This window comes from Balaenoptera physalus, assembly GCF_965194825.1.
Source record: "Balaenoptera physalus genome assembly, chromosome: 7".
In the NCBI taxonomy this organism is placed as follows: Eukaryota; Metazoa; Chordata; class Mammalia; order Artiodactyla; family Balaenopteridae; genus Balaenoptera; species Balaenoptera physalus.
This window is the reverse complement of record NC_138886.1, coordinates 55,774,995-55,797,067: the sequence shown is the minus strand read 5'-3', so window position 1 is coordinate 55,797,067 and position 22,073 is coordinate 55,774,995. Positions and strand designations below refer to the sequence as shown.

At 37.4% G+C, this 22,073-nt stretch overlaps 1 protein-coding gene across 7 annotated transcripts in view; it reads left to right on the top strand.

Moving 5' to 3' along the window:
- Positions 1-22,073, top strand: part of PLGRKT (plasminogen receptor with a C-terminal lysine) — a 48,714-nt gene that overhangs the window by 20,900 nt on the left and 5,741 nt on the right. Inside the window, exon 5 of one of the 7 annotated variants that reach the window (XM_082471137.1) lies at positions 229-13,468. The exons of the other annotated variants lie outside the window; for them this stretch is intronic. The gene's annotated coding sequence lies outside the window, so the exon portion shown is untranslated. Of the gene's footprint in view, positions 1-228; positions 13,469-22,073 lie in introns of those variants that run through there. 7 annotated transcript variants of the gene reach the window in all.

The window sequence follows — 22,073 nt, the reverse complement described above, 5'->3', positions numbered from 1 at the left end:
AAGCTGATTGGAAATGTATATTTTAATAGAATATTTTGCTCATGTTTTTAGCATTTAAATATTTGCATATTTAAAACCTTTAGGAACTTGAAAGCAAAGGAAACTCCATTAGGTTAGATTTTTTTTTTTAAATGTGTTAAAATTGATATAAGTAACACTCTGTTGGTGTGCCTCTTTAATAATTACGTCAATTAGGACTTTCATTTGCAATATAACTGTCATTTTCAGGAACCGGAAACCCAAAATGCACACCTCTGAAAAAAAGGGAAAAAAAAATCTGCCCATGTGATAGATAAAAGGGAAGAGACAGGCTTCCAAATTATAATGCAATCACACAGGAGGACAAAAATTTCTTGAAGTTGTGAATAGAGATTATTATACAAAGGAATGTGCCCTGTTCTAAAGATGTGCTTAAATTTAAACTTTTCTTTTCACCTTCTCTTATGTTATTTTCTGCTGTATGAGTTCATACTTTTTTTTTTTCCTAATGATCACTGCCCTTATTTTCTAAAATTGCTCCATGTTTCTGCAAAGTTATCTACAGAGAGATGATTAGAACCACTAACCAGGCTTTCAGTGACTTCTGGTTTAGGTAATTGACTGGGTAGCTTTCTTGCCAATTATTACAGAAACTAATATCATGCCTCAGAGTAATGATCACACAGTCAGGGAAAATTCTTTTTTCAGTTACATGCTTCTGTAGCTTACATAAGTATGGAAAAAACCTGAACGAACTTTTTGGCCAACCCACTAATTTAACCTGAATCTTAATACAAGTCTGTCCGCTTAATGTGTGTGTGCAGGCACTTAACTACCGTTATTTCTTGAGTACTTCTCATGCAAATTGATAAGAAAGAAGCCCCCCTCCCAACTTTTGTATACAGCAACTATTTGAAGATAATCTTTCACAAAGTTTTCTTTTAGCAAAATCTTTCCACAGCTAGGAAGATCTAAGTGTGATGTTTTGAGTATAATGTTTTGTTGTAATAATGGTTTGCTAATAAAATAATTAGAGAAATAAAACATGTCTGAATCTGTCATTGCTGCAGCCTTGCAGAATGGGAGCGCCTCTGTCCCTGATCTCTCTACCCACTGAGCAATCACCACCTTCACATAGGTGTCTGTTGCAGCCAGCAACACCTCAGATTACTGTTTGGAAATAGTTCAACTTTAGGCTCTATCTCAGGCAAAAAGAGAGTTGATGAAAAACAGATGTGTTTAAATTGGTGGTAGAGGGAACTGATGGTGTATTTTGTCTACAGCATCCAATATTTGGCTTTTTCTAAATGAAAAGTTACTTTTAAAAAACCTTTCATGAAAGAGAACTTACATTGAGAAATTTCATACAGTTATATTACTTCCAATTATTTCCCCCTTGTTCTTTATTTCCTTACATCTTGACCATTTGTTTTGCTTTTTTTCTCAGTGACTATGTTGCCTCCTCTACTTTGTCTCCTCATCCCACATTGGTCAGCAAGTGATAAAGGCTGCATGTTCTTACTTCCCAAGAATTTCAAAAACCTCAGTCACTACATCAAAAAGTCTAGACCATTAAGCCTTTGAAAAATTCACTTAACCAAGTTAATTATAACTAATGTATTCACAGTTCCTTAGGAATGTGTTCATATATATGAAACTTGTTGTTAATAATAAAAATAGCAACACTAGTTGGAATACTGAGCTAGGGAGATGGTCATTCTACAGATTTACTAATTGAAGGAGAATGAATCTCTATAAAATATAAGATTCTTTCCTTCCCAAATCATCAGATGTCTAAGTACAGTTATCACAATTCAGTTTTTTTTAATGGTCATTTCCATGAAGGCACAGGTTCGTATTTGATTTGCCTTTTTGTTATTACCAATCATATAAATCTTTAAAATAGAAATATATTATCTTTGGAAACTACCCAGGAAGAACTAGTTTTACTTTAAATCAACAAATGTTTAAATATTATTAGAAGGAAATTACTTGATTCCTTGAGTTTGCTGGTCTTTATTATCAGCTTATTAAAGCAATAAAAACATGAATATAAACTACAAGCTAGTAATAGAATATCTGGAACCAAAAGAAAATAATAGATAAGAAAAAAAAGAAAATTGTTAGTTCTGTTAATCTACAGTTCCCTTTGAGAAAGCACATATCTGTTGTTAAGTAAAAAGATTAATGTTGAAAGACCATATTAAATTATAGAAGAAACTGCTTTGAGGGGTATGGTTATGAAAAAACAGTTATACCTATTTACACATGCCTTAGTGAGATTTTTACAGCAACATTATTTAACTGCTAGAGCCAATTTTTAAAAAATCTATACCTTTCACAGTAACTATGCTAACAATCAACAGGAGGTATAAGATATACACAGAAGCCTTAAAATTTGTTTCATATTATTATGAGATGTTCATTGTTCAAACCAGCTATTTCTTATTATTGAGTAGATGATAGGAGAAAAATAAAGAATACTATTCATCACCCCCTGCCCCAACTTCCACCAATTAAGAGACAAGTGAAAATGGCAGGATGAAGTCTCTTTACTATAACATTGCAAATTATTTTATTTTTTTAAATTAATTAATTTATTTTATTTTATTTATTTTTGGCTGCATTGGGTCTTCGTTGCTGCACGTGGCCTCTTCTCTAGTTACAGTGAGCGGGGGCTACTCTTCATTGTGGTGCGCAGGCTTATCACTGTGGCTTCTCTTGTTGTGGAGCATGGGCTCTAGGCACACGGGCTTCAGTAGTTGTGGCACGTGGGCACAGTAGTTGTGGCTCGTGGGCCCTAGAGCGCAGGCTCAGTAGTTGTGGTGCATGGGCTTAGTTGCTCTGCGGCATGTGGGATCTTCCTAGACCAGGGCTTGAACCCGTGTCTCCTGCATTGGCAGGCAGATTCTTAACCACTGCACCACCAGGGAAGCCCGCAAATTATTTTTTAAATCCATGAATTACTTTAATAAAGAAACATGTCGATAAAACTAATAGCTAATTTTTACTGAGTGCTTACTAAATGCCAGCCACTATTCTGAGCATTTTATGTATTCTCTTATTTTATTTCATGATAACCTAATAAGGAGATCCAATTATTATTCCCATTTTATAGATGAGGAAACTGAAGCCCAGAGAGGTTAAGTAGCTTGCCTGAAGTCACACAGTCAGTATATAGTGTATATAGTAAGATTCAAACCAGGGAGTCTGACTACAGCATTTGCAATTTTACATAACAATACTTGTCTCTTTCTGCTTCAAGTATTTTTTCGCAAGACATATACGAAAGCCCAGGGTAATTACCTAATATGAGAAGGTGAGTTAACCTTAAACAGTTTGGCTTATGAATATCTATGTAGTAATTGCACAGTAATGATACAGGAAGTGTGAGTAGGAGTTTTAAGATAAAATTTAGCATAAGCCGTGGAAATAAGAAATACACTCTCCTGGGACTTATTGTCAATGAAAATTAATTTATATGAGCATATCAACCCTAAGCAATTAATCTGAATTATGATAGCATCTTTATTGGAAGCATCTATTACAACTTGGCAAGTGTCACTTAATTTATTCTAAGAGTTCCTCTCTGGAGCAGTCCTGAGGAAAGCAGATTATATAACAGTTATCGCCATGTCTAAAACAGAAATGGGAAAAAACCAAAGGCAAGGAAAAATCAGGAGATTTATTCCACAGTGTTCAGCCTGTTTAAGTCTCATTTTGATTAAACCCTAGTTCCCCAGCATTGTTGTTCTAAGAGATTTGCTGCCTTTCCCCCTCTGGATATCATAGTACCAATGTCAGAAATCTAAGAAATGAGTTCAGTGCTGTCCAGGCCAGGCCAGCTTCTTACCTCTGTGCATCCTTGCAGCTAAGGAGGTTGGCCTAGGACTGTCCAGTTGAGGAGAAGATGCCCACACCCTTCAGCATGTTAGCAGTGGGTAAGGGGGAGGTGTATCCAAATTATCTGTGAGGCTTTCCAACCAACCCTTCTTTCCCCAAATTTTATACTGAACCTAGTAAGTCACCAGCTTCAGGGTGTCTTGGCTAGCTAAAAGATTGAGGACAGCTGAGATGGACAAAGCACAAAAATCAATGCACATACCAGGACACCTATGCGGCTGCCTGCTTTGTTACATGGTTCGACAGTTTAGGGCCAACCTTACCCTTGTTTCAAGGCCACAGACCCTGCCTTTGACTCTGGAGGACAATCTCAGAAATGTGTGCCACTGATCACAGGATGACGCACAGAACGCAGAGCTCAATCAACACCAGTTTCTCACTGCTTCTGACCAAAGCTCTAAGAACTGGTCAATGCGACATCACCTTTGTGCCCAACAGCACATCCTTTGTTTCCTACATGTGACAAACTACTTCTGTGGAATTTTCTAATAGAAAACTAAAGTATGCTACCCTCATGAGAAATACTATGATAATCTAGATAAAATTAGTATTGCAGTAGGTTATGACTTCCTTCTTTTATCTTAACCTTTCCCCCCAGACAATGTTTTAGGACATCTTGGCTATTTTCTTTTCTACCCTGAGTAAACAAATGTCATCAATTGCGATTGCTTCAAAGAAAGTAATCTTATTTTGATTTAGCACAAATCAAAATCATATTGCTTCATCCAAAGTTTACTCAAATCAATGATTTTAGATAAAGTTAATGATGCTTTACGTACACACAAACATTTAACCATCGGAGACAAATTTAAGGTCTTTTGTGGCCAACATCGGCTCAGCAAATTATTTTTCTGGCTATTAGGATATGCTATATATCCTTCAATTGCTGTTCCTAGAAAATCTTGCTAATTTGATATTTAGGGTAGAGAGACTTAGTAGTGTAAAAGAACAAATGTCCCTTGTTACAATTTTTCTGACAGTTGAGCATTACGTTAGTCAATAGATTTTTTAAGTCATTTTATATTTGGAAGACATTTAAAAATTCCTCCCTCAAAATGTTCCCACTTAACATGAGATGTGGAAGGCAGCACAGATGTGGATTTGACTGGCTATCATCATCCTTTGTTTCCTACACTCTGGGCTTGCCTTTTTATAAATATTATCTCTAAGTCTCACAAAAACCTTGCAAGGGAGGTATTACTGGCTGCATTTTACAGGTTGAGGAAACTGCGGTGTAGAGTTCCATGCTTGAGATCAGATAACTAGTAACCAAAGGAGGCTGATAATCTGGTCTCTCTGGCTCCAGAGCCACAGACCCCAACTTGATTTGGTGAATCATGTAATGCCACAGAGAATAAACATTGTAGAGTAAAGGTGAGAATGATGTAATAGTATTCACATTGTGCCCTTGGACCCTGTGGGGATAGAGCCCAGGCAAGAAGGGTCTCCAGGCTCCACAGCCTGCTTCTTTGACCCTCTCTGCCTGACACCACTCTGTTTGGCCTCTCCTGTGATTTTTCAGATTCTGAAATTGATCCAACATCAGGCGGCCTTAATTCTGTCAACATGTTCACGTCTACCCCTGGCAATCCATGGTTTTACAGGATAATTTTACTTGGAGAAAGGCAAGCAAAATATAAACAAGGACTTAACTATGTACGAGTGGGCACCTGCTGGGATTCTAAACAAAAACACCCCCCTAGCCTGAGTCAAATGAAGGCAGGCACCAGGATTTCAGAACCTTCTAGACAGCTTGCACTGGGCCCCCTGATTCCACTGCGTTTTGACAATGAATATCTGACCCAAAAGATTCCTTCTTAGTGCTACTGGCCACACTACAACAGCTTTCCTGGTTGTTTACATTTCAGACCCCTGAAAACTTCACCCTTGCTCCTTTCTCCTCCTTGATATTTCTCCTTGGCATTTCAGTTTTCCAGATGTACATTCTGGCTGGGAGTTCCCATGGGCTCTGTCCCTCAGGGAAGGTCAGTCCTACTTACTGTGAAGCTAGTTTCTCCACTTCATCTTCATAATGGCTTTAGATCACCTAGGAGAACACCATCTTATCCTGGAGTATGTGCCAGGATCTCTTCGCTCCAAGAGCCAGAAGCAAACTCCCATCACCTCCTGTTTTCTCCCTGGGCTCACTTCGAGTCACCCACTAATTTTCTATCTTTTTCAGAGAGCTTCCAGAGAGCAGCTCAAAGCAGAGATGATGGGCACATCTAGGACTAAGCAATCAGAGTTCTCCTCGATCAGTTTACCCTCTCTGCCCACCTCTCCGGGTTCTCTTTGATGACTCATGACTCAGGTGTTGTCAGAGGAAATTGAAAGTCGTCCTGAAGTCTTTTAATCACCCTCTCAAAGCACAGGTCATTTTACACAGAATGAGAAAGAAAACTATCCCACTGACAGCTAGGAGCTAACCTGGCACTATCAGCTAGTCCATGGTGTTCTCCTGTGGAACATAAGTAGTTTCACAGATCACCACCATCAGGCAAGACCACTCTGTAATCATGTCAGGAAACAGACAAAGATATGAACATTGTCCAAACTGCAGAATGGCCAAGTATCCCCCCACCCTGACTAATATGAGTGCTACTGCATCTTTACTATTTACCTCTTAGATCTACTTGGTTCCTCTCACCTTCTCGATAAGAAGACTTAAGATCTCCAATCATGGAATTACTCCCACTTCCTGGCAGCACCCTGTCCAAATGATCTTTGAACCTCCCCCAAATCACTTGACATAAGCCCATATGGTATAAATCTTTTTCTAATACCTTCTCACTGAGACTCCCCACAGTTCCCCATAGTATGTGTCTTCTTTACTGCAACAAGTCCATGAACCCTACTTTTTTTGACTATAGGTATGTTCCTGGTATTCTTTAGCTGGAGGACATTGATATCACTATGATAATGTGATAAATGTCTACTGTTTATTTAGCGCTTACTATGTGCCAAGGTCTAGTCTAAGCTCTTTGTATATATTAATACCTGTAATCCTTGTTATACATCATGAAACGGGCATGATAATTAGTCCCATCTTGTTGATGAGGAAACTGAAGCACGGGGAGTTTGAATATGTGGTAGTCCTGTTTCCCTGAAGAAGGATATTCCCTCATGAGTTCGGGCAGTCTTTAAGCTACAGAACAGGCCAAGAAAACACTTCATTTCTCTATGATCTCTAGGACCGAGGTGACTGAAGGCTAGGCTAGTTCCCTAGGGCTGTTCCAAATGGAGAGAAGATCCTTTCCACTTGCCCATCTTAAGCCAAAACCTCAAGGGCCAAGGGGAAAGAGCAGAAACGTGAGCTCATTTCTGAAGAACTTTTATTTTCTTCACTGCAAAACATGATCTCCTACCAAGAACAATGATTTGATATATACAGGGTTTAATGTATATTCTCCATGATATTCTCCATATAGCCTATGATATTTGAACACTTAACTATGTGACAGGCATAGTTTCAGATGTTTACTAGTCAACATAATTAATATCTCAGTCCTCACCACACTCAATTTCTCAGCAACTCTTGACACAATTGACCATTGATCACTCCCTCCTTGAAACACATTCTTCAGTTCCTTTCTGGGAAAACACACCTCTTAGTTCTCTTCCTACTTCCCTGACCACACCAGCTCAGTCCCCTTTGCCTCCTCTTCTCCCTGACTCCTGCATATTCCTGGAGTGGCCCTGGCTCAGATCACACTTGTCTTCTCTTCTCCATCTATACTCACTTCCTAGGGGAGCTCATCTAGTCTCATAATTTCAAATACCACCTATATAACTGATGACTTCAGATTTCTATTGCTAGCCCAGACTTTGGCTGTAACTACAGACTGCTGACTTGACATATCCATCTGGATATCCACAAACATTTTAAACTAACATATGCAAACCACAATTCCTCATTCTCACCCATTCTGACCCCATTCTTATCCATCAAATCTGCTCATCCTGCAGGCTTCTCGATCTCCATAAGTGGCACCACCATGCTGTGGTCAGGCTACAAACCTGGGATTGCCTCTTACGCTCCCTTTTTTCTCACATCCCTTTATCAAGTCCATCAGAAAATGATTTTCAGCTCTGAATTCTAAACACATACAGAATCCAACCACTTACCACCTTCACTGCTGTTACTCTACTCCAAACCCCCATCTTTTGCTTGGAATAGTGCTACAGCCTCCCAGCTGCTTTCGCAGTTTTTACACTTGCTCCCCTACAACTTCTTATTTTCTTGAAGTATATCATAGACACAGTGAAGTGCACAAATCTTGTGTGCAGAGCTCAATGAATTTCTACATACGTTTATACCCATATAATTACCATCCAGATCAATATATAGAATATTTCCAGCCCAGGAAGCTTCCTCCTGCCTCTCCCACTGCTAAAAGCAACCATTATCCAGACCTCTGCCTCCATAATTTAATTTTTGATGCTTCATATATATGGGATCATACAGTATGTACTCTTTTTCGTTTTTTTTTTAAATTCATGTCTGTAAGATTTATCCACATTTTCAGTTGTGGCAGTAATTCATTCTTTTTCCATGCTTTGTAGTATTCCATTATATGAATATACCACAATTTATGTATCCATCCTACTGTTGATGGATATTTAGATTGATTCCAGTTTGGGTCTATTATGAATATTGCTGCTATGAGTGGTAAACGTATGTGCTCATGTCTCTTGGGTACATCATATTCTTCAAAGTCAGACTGATCCGTTAAAATGTCAAATCACACAGCTTCTTGCTCAAAGCCCTCCAGCAGCTTCCCATCTTCCTCACAATTTTTACTGAAGTTCCAGCAAAGGCCTACAAGACTTGTTCTCAAATACGGTCCACTTTTTAAAGCATCAACACTGGAGCTTGTTAGAAATACAGAATCATGTGTCCCTCCTTGTCCTACTGAATCAGCATCTGCTTTTAATATATCCCCCAGGTGATTCACATGCATGTCTGAGAAGCTCTGCGCTTGGTGATCTTTCCCTTCGCCATCACCTCTCTGACCTCATCATCTACCACTTTCCCCCTTGCTCATTCCTCTCTGGCTACACGGGTTACTTTGCTGTTCCTTAGACTCCCCAGACATGCTCATCATTGAGAGGTTGTGTGAGCAGGACCTGGTCAGCAATTTCTTCTCCTGACCCAGTTGTCGGCTTACCATGTGACCTTAATTTCACAGTATGGTAGCTAACTTCTTTTTACCCATAAAGAATGAACCCAGAGTATAATTATAGGTGAAGGACATGGGAAGACTAAGATTAAGTAGTGGTGATGGGGGAAAGGGGAGAAACAGATGTCAGGAAAAAAAATACATATATATGGGGATATATGTATATGTATAGCTGATTCACTTTGTTATAAAGCAGAAAGTAACACACTATTGTAAAGCAATTATACTCCAATAAAGATGTTTAAAAAAAGGCAAAAAAACCCATATATAGCCATGCATGTATATATACATATATATACATATATACATATATATATACACACACACATATATATACATATATACATATATATATATAATTAGGCTGAAAGATTTTTCCACATCAGAATATATAGCTGCATAGCAATAATGATGATGATGATAAGAACAGAAAAAACAACTAGTTTTTATTAAGTATTGACTCAGCCTGAAAGTGGAATTGCTAGATCAAGGGGTAGGTGCATTTAAAATAGATGTTTCCAAATTCAACCATAGGGTTGTATTATTTCTACATGCTATTCTCCTTAATAATGTAATCCTCAAGACAACCCCATGAGAGTAGTTACTATTATTTTCTATATTTTACAGATGAAGAAACTGAGGTACAGAGAGATTAAGTGACTTGCCCAAGGACACAGTGTTAATAAGTGGTGGCATCAGACTCAAATGCAGGCAGTCTGATTGCAAGGCCCACACTCTTAACCCTTCACTGTGCCTCTCTCGTGTAACCATCACCACCATCCAACTCTAAGAACATTTTCATCTTTCCCAACTGAAACTCTGTACTCATCAAACACTAACTCTCCACTCCCCTCTCTCCCCAACCCCTGGCAACCATCATTCTACTTTCTGTCTCTATGAATTTGACTCCTATAGGTACCTCATATTAGTAGAATTATATAATATTTGTTATTTCATGATCTGCTTATTTCAACTGGCACAATGTCCTTGAGTTTCTTCCATGTTGGAGCATGTATTAGAATTTTCTTCCTTTTTAAAGCTGAATAATATTCCATGTATATGTCACATTTTGTTTATTCGTTCAACTGTTGGTGGCCATTTGGGTTGCTTCTACTTTTTGGGTATTGGGAATAATACTGCAGTGAACATGGGTGTGTAAGTGTCTACTCGAGTCCCTGCTTCCATTGCTTTTGGGTATACACCCAGAAGTGGAATTACTGGATCATATGGTAATTCTGTAATTTTTTTTAAGGAATTGCCATGTCATTTTCCATAGCAGCTGCACCACTGTACATTCCCACCAGCAACGTACAAGGGTTCCAGTTTTTCCATATCTTTGCCCCGGGCCAATACTTCTTATTTTCTGTTGTTGTTGTTCATAATAGCCATCCTAATAGGTGTGAATTTTTTTATTTTTCATGTATAAAATCTGTTAATCTTTTCCTTCATGTTTCCTGTTTTTCTTGGAAAGGTCTTTGACTTCCTAAGGTTATACAAGCAGTCTCCAAGTTTTCCTTATAATATATTTATCACTTCATTTGGTACATTCAGGGCTTTGATTCACCTGGAATTAATTTTCTATTTGATTTAAGATAGGGAGTACTAACTGTCTTCTTCCAGACTGAAGAGTCAGTGATGCAAGTGTCATTCCTGATAGTTCATGCCTTTCCCTTTCTACCACTCTGACTTTCCTGTGGCTCCCCAACCCCCCAACCCAGGGCCAATACTGAGCCACTGTTGTTTTTAATACTTCCTATCTTTGCTTGCTTATCAATGCTATCAAATTAGGCTTATTTTTTATTGCAAGAAAGTGAGTGTAAATAAACAGCCCATAATAAAAAATGTACCTCTTTCTTATGAAAATAAAACATTCAGGAGGATTATAAAAGAAAATCTTATGGCTGTTATCATTTGCCTTATATATTGAGGTGCCCCTATGTTGGGTGCATATATATTTACAACTGTTATATCTTCTTGGATTGATCCCTTGATCATTATGTAGTGTCTTTCTTTGTCTCTTGTAACAGCCTTTATTTTAAAGTCTGTTTTGTCTGATATGAGTATTGGTTCTCCAGCTTTCTTTTGATTTCCATTTGCATGGAATACCTTTATCCATCCTCTCACTTTCAGTCTGTATGTGTCCCTAGATCTGAAGTGGGTCTCTTGTAGACAGCATATGTACCAGTCTTGCTCTTGTATCCATCCAGCCAGTCTGTGTCTTTTGGTTGGAGCATTTAATCCATTTACATTTAAGGTAATTATTGATATGTATGTTCTTACTGTCATCTTTTTAATTGTTTTGGATTTGTTTTTGTAGGTCTTTTTTCTTCCCTTCCTCTTTTGTTCCCTTCTTTTGTGATTTGATGACTATCTTTAGTGTTGTGTTTCAGTTGCTTTTTCTTTTTTGTTGTGTATCTATTGTAGATTTTTAGTTTGTGGTTACCATGAGGTTTTGATATAGCAGTCTGTATATATACAAGATTGTTTTAAGTTGCTGTTCTTTTAATATCAAATGCATTTCCAATATCCTGCATTTGTGCTCTCCTCTTCTCACTGTTGCTCCTATTGATATCATATTTGTGTGTGGATGATTTCCTACCTTTACTGTATGTTTGTCTTTACTGGTGAGCTTTCCAATTCATACGTTTCTTGTTTTCTGGTTGTGGCCTTTTCTTTTTTGCCTTGAGAAGTTCCTTTAGCATTTGTTGTAAATTTCATTTGGTGGTGCTGAATTCTCTCAGCTTTTGCTTGTCTGTAAAGCTTTTGATTTCTCAGTCGAATCTGAATGAGACCCTTGCTGGGCAGAGTATTCTAGGTTGTACGTTTTTCCCTTTCATCACCTTAAATATATTGTTCCACTCCCTTCTGGCCTATAGAGTTTCTACTGAAAAATCAGCGATAACCTTATGGGGATTCCCTTGTATGTTATTTGTTGCTTTTCCCTTGTGGCTTTTAATATTTTCTCTTTGCCTTTAATTTTTGTCAATTTGATTAATATGTGTCTCAGAAATATAGATCATGGAACAGGATAGAAAGCTCAGAAATAAACCCATGCACCTATGGTCAATTAATCTACGACAAAGGAGTCAAGAATATACAATGGAGAAAAGACAGTCTCTTCAATAAGTAGTGCTGAGAAAACTAGACAGCTACATGTAAAAAGAGTGAAATTAGAACATTCTCTAACACCATACACAAAGATAAACTCAAAATGGATTAAAGACCTAAATGTAAGACTGGATACTATAAAACTCTTACAGGAAAATATAGGCAGAACATTCTTTGACATAAATTACAGAAATATCTTTTTTGATCCACTTCCTAGAGTAATGAAAATAAAAACAAAAATAAACAAATCGGACCTAATTAAACTTAAAAGCTTTTGCACAGCAAAGGAAACCATAAACAAAATGAAGAGACAACCCACAGAATGGGAGAAAATATTTGCAAATGATGTGACTGACAAGGGATTAATCTCCAAAATATACAAACAGCTCATGCAGCTCAATATCAAAATAACAACTCAGTCAAAAAATGGGCAGGTCTAAAGAGGCATTTCTCCAAAGAAGACATACAGATGGCCAAAAAGCACATGAAAAGATGCACTACATCGCTAATTATTAGAGAAATGCAAATCAAAACTACAGAATGGCCATCATCAAAAAGTCTACAAACAATAAATGCTGGAGAGGGTGTGGAGAAAAGGGAACCCTCTTGCACTGTTGGTGAGAATGTAAATTGGTACAGCCACTGTGGAGAACAGTATGGAGGTTCCTTAAAAAACTAAAAATAGAGCTACCATATTATCCAGCAATCCCACTCCTGGGCATATATTCAAAAAGATACATGCACCCCAATATTCATTGTAGCACTATTTACAGTAGTCAAGACATTGAAGCGACCTAAATGTCCCTCAACAGAGGAATGGATAAAGAAGATGTGGTACATATATACAATGGAATATTACTCAGCCATAAAATAGAATGAAATAATGCCATTAACAGCAACATGGATGGACCTAGAGAAGTAAGTCAGACAGAGAAAGACAAATATCATATGATATTTGTCCATTTGTATGTGGAATCTAAAAAAATGATACAAACAAACTCATTTACAAAACAGAAACAGACCCACAAACTTAGAAAACAAACTTACAGTTACCAAAGGGGAAAGGTGGTGAGGAGGGATAAATTAGGAGTTTGGGATTAACATATATACACTACTATATATAAAATAGATAATCAACAAGGACCTGTTGTATAGCACAGGGAAGTCAACTCAATATTCTGTAATAACCTAAATGGGAAAAGAATCTGAAAAAAAAATATATATGACACTGAATCATTTTGCTGTACATCTGAAACTAACACAACATTGTAAATCAATTATACTCCAAAATAAAATAAAAATTTCAAAAAGAAACCATTAAAAAAAATTTGTTTACAAAAAGCCTGTGTGAAAACGTTTATAGCACAAAAAAATCTTATGACATAAAACTCTAATTACATTTATGTTTATTTCTCAGTTTGACTTCTCTCTCCCTATCTGTGGCTATTTAGTTTAGGTTTTTATTTAGCATTGTATTTGAAAAGAAATGAGTGTCACTACAGGGATTAAACAGCAGCAAATCTAAGACTTATTGGTCATGACTGGGTCAGGCTCACCTTTCTGCAGAACTCTGAGATCCATACAAATCAGAACAGGACAACATGTAAAAATAACATGTTTTTCCATTTCAGGAATTAATGATTATTTTCTTATAATAGTGAGATGATATTTTATTTTTAAACTGCATGTGAACATGAATTATCAGAAGTATCTTTTCCCAGAAATGGGTAACTAAATAATGAATTCTTTCTACAATCTACTTTTGTTTTCATATTGAAATCAGGTTTAAATAAATTTCTAACTTAAAGGCTTGCCTAAAATTAATTAGAATTGGAAATGACTTGCCCCACAAATTCTTCCCATAAACAATTATTATATCACTAGGTTAACCTTCTGGTGTTAACTGGATTCTGATTTTAGCTGCTATATAAATGTATTTTCCTCTAAATAAAAGAATCTCTAGATTAACAGCCATCTAAGCTGAGCTCCCAAAATAGCTTGCAAAACTGGTGATGAGCCGACATTTGAGCAATGTTTTAAAGTAAGATAGATCAGCTCAACCCACCCTTTTAACCAAAAATTTGCTGTGGTATATATTGCACCTCTTTAGGGCAAATAAGGTCTAATACCCAGGGAGGGTGATATGAGTATTAGGGATAGGAATGCTTGAAGAGAAAATAGAAACATTTACAGAGAAAAAACAATATTCCTCCCTGCCTCCTGACATTGCAAGGAAAATTTTGGTGGTGTGTTTTAGTATGAAAATAGAAAATGTATGGAATATAAAGCTTAAAACTATTTATGAAAAGGACTATATATATAATGCTAAACAGTTTTTTCTTCCCTCTTTGATAAATATAAAGGTGGAATATATTATTATAAAATGATTTATAAAGTCTTTGCATCTGAATAGAGTTATTTCTTACCAAGTGGCTCAGATGTTTCTGAACAGTTCTTGAGAGCGGAACATGAAAAACCTCGTTAAGACACAGGAATAATTGTGTGGTCAGGCAGCTATATCACCACAAAGCATCATCATTTTTGTTAATGATTTAAAATAAATGCATGCTGTTACTTACTGATGCTGAAAGGCTACTCTGTCCCACTTCTATTTTTAAAAAATCTTTATTGAGTAATTCACATACTATAAAACTGTAGGGGTACACATTGTACGGGTACCATTCAATGATTTTTAGTATTTTTATAGAGTTGTACAACCATCACCATAATCCAGTTATAGAACATTTCCATCATCCCCAAAAGTTCACTTGTGCTCAAGTATAGTAAATCTTTGATCCCAACTGCAGACCCAGGAAATCATTAATCTACTTTTTGTCTCCATAGATTTGCCTTTTCTGGACATTTCACAGAAGTGGAATCATACAATTTGTGGTCTTTTGTGTCTGGCTCCTTTCCTTAGCATAATATTTTTGGGGTTCATCCATGTTGTGGGATGTTTCTCCTCCAAGGGACTTTTCGAATCAGTTTGTCAAGCAAATTTTTAAAAAATTCCTGTCAACCAGGTGGAAGGTCCTTTGTTCAACAATGCTTTTAATCCCTCTTATTTCTTGCTTTGGCTTCCTCCATCTTCTGAAGCATTTTAGAAGAATTATTTTATATTACTTATGAATGTAAGAAAAGCACATCAAAGTACAGAAATACTTTTTACTGGATTAAAAAAAACCCTCTAGTTTTGAGGATTCCATGGATACTGAAATGTAGGGTCAGAAGCACACGTAACTCATTGAGAAGATAGAAGTGAAACTAAAGAATATTCTACATGGTCACAGTTGTATTCACTGGGGTTTAGTTTTGTCTTTTTGTTTTATTTTGTTTTGCTTCTCTTTTGCCTTGGCTTGTATTCTGAAAATAAGTACTTTATTAATTTCCTGGCTATTATTATAAAAGGTGTTAAGTAGTATTACTAAGAAGTAAAAGAAACACCCAGGATGTACGAGAGCTACAGGCACTGGCAAGTTACTTAATCATTCTTACCACCAGTTTTCTCATCTGGAAAAATGGGATATTAGTGACACCTGCCAAACAGACTGTTATAAAGAGTAAATGACTCAATAACCATTAGCCTTTAAGGATACTATGTTCATTTCTGTGGAAACTTTGTCTTTTTCTCCTGAAACGTATCTTTACCTCCCTAGGCTTCAAGATTTACAGAAATGTATTTCTGATTGACACTATGTAGACTGCTGCTGCTTTTCCCATACAAGCCTGCTCTCCCTCAACAACTACAGGCATATTAAAACAAAGATGCTCTAATTCCTTTTTAGTCTCATAAAAAAAAAAAAAATCCCACCAGGAAGGTACTGTTATTATCCCCAGTTTACAGATGAGAAAACAGGCTGTTTAGACATGCTGTGACTCACCTAAGGTCACAAGGCCAGGAAGAGTCAGATAGAGCCACATTTGGAAAACTGCAGGAAGTCCAGCTGACCAAAGCTGGGAAGGGCTACAGTAGAAAATTAGGTGGGGCACAGATCTGGTCCAGAGGACGCAGAAAGCTGAGTAGAGCATTTATACATGATGTGGCAGAAAAGAGAAGTTTTAGAAGTTTTTGAGCAGGGGAATGACAGGAGCAGAACTTTTTATTATATTTAATTTAAAATATTTTAAAATAATCTTGCAATCTTATGTCTATTTTCGAGGCAAATAATAGCAGCTAACTTTTACTGAATCTTTATTAAAGCTCTGCTCTAAGACCTTAACATGTATTTGCTCATTTAATCCTTACAACAACCCTTTAAGGTAGGCATTGTCATTTGCCCCATTTTACAGATGAGAAAACTGAGGCACAGAGAGATGTAAGAACTTGCCAGAAGCTACACAGCTTGCAAGAGCCAGGCTTCAATTTCAGGCAGTCTGGCTCCAGTGTCCATAGTATTAACTTCTGGGCCACAGTGCTTTTTAGTTAATAGATCTATACCACAGGCTAGACATATAAGGATAACATGGGGCCATTGCAGTACCCAAAGTCTAAGGTGATAGGGATTTGGATTTCAGGGGAGGCAGCAAGAATGGAGAAAAGGGGAGATTTCAGAGGAAAAGCTGGTGGTAGAATTTCTGGACTAACTAGATACGTGGGGGGTTAAGAAGAAGAGTGAGTTGAAGATGGAAACCAAAGTTTTCATTCCTCTGGGAGAATCATGGAGCCTCTGAGGAGTACAAGGAGCTGGCAGGGGGGCTGGCCTGGAGGAACTAACAGTCACAGTGCAGGGAGTGCTGAATTCAGTGTAGTACCAGGAACACAAGTCAGCCAACTGCAGCTGGCAGCATTGCTCAGTGAGTGGATGGGGCTCCGGACAGAGATGTGGGCATCTTCAGCAAAGAGAAACTTTGAAGTCAGGAAAACAGGTGAACTGTCCTAGAAAGAGAGAGCAAAGATAGTGAAGGAAAAAGGCTCTAAGTCTAGGTAACCATTGGGACAGGAGACAAGAGGAGAAAGCAAGACAGAGGGGCTAACATTCCAATGCCTGCAGTGCAAAACTCCCTTTCAAATATGCCATCTTCTTTAGGAGAGCATCCCTGTAAGGTAACTATGTTGCTCCTAGAGATAGAGAAAATTGGAGTCAAGACATTTAGGGGGCTTGTGCACAATCACATAGCAAGTTAGTGACAGAACTAGAATTTGAACCCAGTCCAAGTGACTCCAATGTCTGTCTCTTTCTATGAGCAAAAAGCTGTGGCAAGATGAACGTGCCTAGTCTGGGTGAGGATTGCTGGCTGTGGTCTAGGGGAAGACTGGCAGGACATGAAGCCCAAGAGGTAAATTGGAATAGGATTTTTAAAGGCCATGTCATGTCTAGGAATTAAAGAACCAGTAAAATTTTTTAAGCAGGAAAGTAACATGAGATTGCTTTTGAGATAGGAATAGAAATGTAAATAAATATAGAGAGAGCCATATAAAAGATGGATTGGAGGGAGAAGAAACTAGGATAGAGACAGATTGGTGGTAATATAGTGCTTTTGTTGATGGGTAATGATGCTCTGAGCTGGAGCAGGAACAGCAGGAAGAAGGCTGGATTTAAGAGGTGTGCAGAGACATTTAGGTAAGACTTGGCTGTCTCTCTCCCCGTGGAGATGCTCAGAAGACAGTTGGAAACACAACCTACCACTGAAAAGAACTCCAGGGTAGAGATTTAGAATTCGGACGTCATCAGCAAGAAGTGGTAGTTGGATCCTGGAAAGTGATAATATCACCAGGAGCTGAGAAGACCAAGAGGAGATGGCTGAGAAAAAAATTCTAGGGGAAAGTAAACAAATAGAGGATTTGAAGGACCTTCTCTGGAAAAGGTTCTAGTACCTCTATGTTTTTAGGAATTGCCTTTCCCCTTTGTATTTCATTTATGGAAGGGGAGCAGGTCTTGACTTTTCAGAACTTCCTTAGCTTCCTGTTCTGCCCTCACCTTGAGCACAGACACTAGTTTCCTTATAGAGCCACGGGCTGGCCTTGTTCTCTCCCAGGGCCCTTGGCCTGAGCCCCAAACCCACGCTTGCGCAACAGCGTAGGAGAAGCCACATCTCAAGAAATGTTTAGAAATCAAGTCTGTGGGCCGTGGTCGTTATTTGGATGTGGTGGTTGCCCCCACTTCTCTGAGAAGTTAGATATGACAACGAGGAGGAGGTCACAAGAGCCTTAGGAGGCTCACATTCAGAGAGTGCTGGTCACTGAAATCACTATAGGGATGGGGGCATAAAATCAGAGACAGTGTGTAGAGAGGCTCTTTTAAGGGGAATTAAACAGAGTAATTCAGGTCAGCCTGTACCCCGGTAAATTTAGAGCTCATTACGCAGTGTCTTTTTAAAATTCTTGTATTAATTATAATAGAAGGCCAAAGGCTTTTCAGATGATCTGTAACGACATACCCTGCCTGCTTTACTCCCATTTTCCTCACTGACTTGATTATTGCCAGTGTACTGAGAGTAGACTGCAAGGTTGGGCCTTGGAACAGGCAGGCCTGGGTTTGAATCCTAGATCTGCCATTTGATAACTGAGGCCACAGGGAAAATCAATCGAACTCTGATCCTCAGTTTCCTCAACTGTAAACTGAGTCAATACATCCTCTGCTCAGCTTCCATTCCATCCAACTCCCTTATGGAGTGCCTGCCAGTACAACAGAGGCTGGAAAGCCAAAGGCAGATTTCTCAGACTCTTGCAGCTGGGTTTCACATCTGACATGGTTCTGCCAACTAGGCACACCTGAAGGAAACCTGGGAGGTGGACATGGGCAGTATAAAGCTTCTAGAAGATGTTGGATCTTCTTGTAATCACTGTAGTGGAGCTGACTGACATTTGGGAATGTGGAGGTGGAATTTCAGTATTTGGTTCTGAGCATCTATGACAGAAGGCAGTAGCTGTGGGGTTCCCATAAGAGAGTCCCCTGTTCTGGCTGAGCATTTCTCCCTGCTATGTTATTCCTGATAGTATAGAACACAAACTAACTTCCATGGCTCCCCTAGGAATTCTTAACCTGCCAAATACCTTGCAATAATTCCCATTCTGTTTAAATTACTAATTGGAGTGGATTCCATTATCTTCAACTCATAGACCAGCCTCATAGGGTTTTGCAGGCAAGTCAATATATGTAAATTAAGTACAGTGCTTAGCACCTGGTGAGCCACATTATTATTCCTATCAGTGTATCAGCTGCCACAATAAAGTAGAAGTAAGCATCTTACAATATCTTAATGATTTTCTAATTTTATTTTTGAAGCATATTTTGTTTCTAAGATTTTTTGTTCTAAGTATTATAGAATAGAGGTCTTAGCTTTGTGCACAGATAGGATTGACATAGAGGAACAATAATTATCAAAGTAAGAAATATGTACTCTTTAAAATGCGGAAATCCAGGATAAAAGAAAATACACTTATTATTGTTTTTTACTTAAGTTCTGGAATTGTCTTCAACTTCAGTTAATAGCATTTATAATGTACCAGACACTGTTAGGAGCTATGTCTTTAAAGAATTTTAGATAACGGACGAGAACGTCATTGATCTTTCGTTCTTTCCCAGGCTCTACTCATCTTGTCAGCATCTTCTGATCTTGCTGGAGAAAGTCCATATATTTTAGAATCCATAAGTAATATAAAGGGCTTTTGCCAAACTGGAATTCTTAGTTTTTACATAGGGTGACCTTATTGTTTACAAACATCTGAGAGTAAGAGTGGATTTAATTGGGTTGTAATCTTTATTGGAAGGTATGTAACAAGATGCTGTAACCAAAGCTTTTAAGCTTCTGAATAATACTTCAATTTTTTTATTTTCAATTATTTTCATAAGTCATTGATTAAACAGTGGACTTATTTTTTAAAAGCTTCAATTTGTTATTCATTTCCCGTTCCAGATTCTTCCCAAACTACTTACTGGATGTTGAACATTTAAAATATCTGTAGAGCAAGTTAAAGTTAAATGCCACTAGTCACAGCTTTCATTATGGTTGCTTTATTTTAATGATCTTTATGGTTTGTTTACCTGAAATTCTGATTTTGCTTTTAGTTTAGAAGGTATCAATAATGTCTCTGTTAATTTTAAAAAGGCATAGACAAATATAAAATATTAATTTCTGATAAAAACAAAATCTCTTTTGTGACAAAACATGCAGAATAGCTTTTTGGCATTGTCCAGTTAAGCAAATAAAAAGACAACTTTTCTATTACATGTGAATATATTATGCATAAATTAAAAGACTGTTGGAAACTAAAAACACAGAAGAATACGGATTTTTTTCAAGGTTGACCTAATTATTTCTCAAAAATAGGAAAGGCTCTAATTAATAAAAAATTAAAACTACAATAAGGATAATTTATAGGACAATGTCGTTGCCTTTTTTGTGCTGTGAAAATGTTTTATGTGTCCACATGAAATTTAATCATTTTAAGATTGTATTAAAGGGAAACGTATTAAATGGTCTGTGGATCTTTACATAGTTGCCCCTTCTGAGACTCAAAAGATTGACAAATTACTGAGGTCACTAATTTTGTGGCTGCCCTTAATATTTTTTAAACAAAGAATTTGAAGAGTTAAAATACACAAGAAAGAGTGAATGTAACAGTTTTATGAAGGTGGTCAGAATGTGGTTTCTACTATGAACAATAATTTTTTTTTTTAAAGAAACGCTATGATGATTTTTTAAATTAATTCATCTATTATTTACTTTTGGCTGCGTTGGGTCTTTGCTGCTGCGCGCGGGCTTTCTCTAGTTGCAGCGAGTGGGGGCTACTCTTGGTTGCGGTGCGCGGGCTTCGCATTGCGGTGGCTTCTCTTGTTGCAGAGCACGGGCTCTAGGTGTGTGGGCTTCAGTAGTTGTGGCACGCGGGCTCAGTAGTTGTGGCTCACGGGCTCTAGAGCGCAGGCTCAGTAGTTTTGGCACACGGGCTTAGTTGCTCTGCGGCATGTGGGATCTTCCCGGACCTGGGATCGAACCCATGTCCCCTGCATTGGCAGGCGGATTCTTAACCACTGCGCCACCAGGGAAGTCCCTGAACAATAATTTTTAATAAGCTAGCTCCCTTTTATTATATTCTCTTTAAAATTAATTGTGGCTCTGTAATTGTTAAACTAGTACCAGCTAAGCCTGTAAAATCATCTTACTCTGAAGTCATAATGAGAAACATTTTAGGTTCAAATTGTCCTATAAAGCAGTATCAAAAGTAACAGAGATAGGAAAATAATTATTATAAAAAGGTGTAAAATTATTTTAAAATAGGATAAAGAATTTTATATTTATGATTTGGGTTAAAGACTGTTACAGAAACTTACTGTACATGTTCTCTTTTGCTCTTGTTATTAGTGTCAATATTTGGGGAAGAAGGGTGAAAATGAATGTACATTTAGTTAAAAAATGCCTATTACTGGTAAATTAATAACTACATTAATGTAATTATCCCTTTATGGCTATTGAAAAAGTTTGGTGATAAAATTTATTAATTAATTTGAATTTTAAAATGTATTTGGACCTAGACCTGTGACTTTAAACACAATTTTATAAAGTATGTAGTAATTAATAAAGTTTTAATTGATAATTATCATTATAGCTCAATGATGTCCTTCATCAGGATTTTTTGCCCATGAAAGAGAGGGTCTGCATGGATTTTTTTTCAACTCTAGACTTAGTTTATTGAAGATATACAGTCTTGCTGATTTTCACAATTTCTCTATGATATATGGAGATGATTGCTTCTATTCTTACTGGTAGAGAGTAGAGACCTAGAATATAAGATTTGTTTATAACCATTTTAAAAAATAAACTTAAATTTTAGAATAGTTTCAGATTTATAGATAAGTAAAGTTAGGGTATTCAGAGTTTTTGAATATCCTTAGTTTTTACCCAAGTGTCTATTATTGGGTTCTTGGGCCCTAGGCTTTGGTGACTCTGGTAAGCCACATGCTT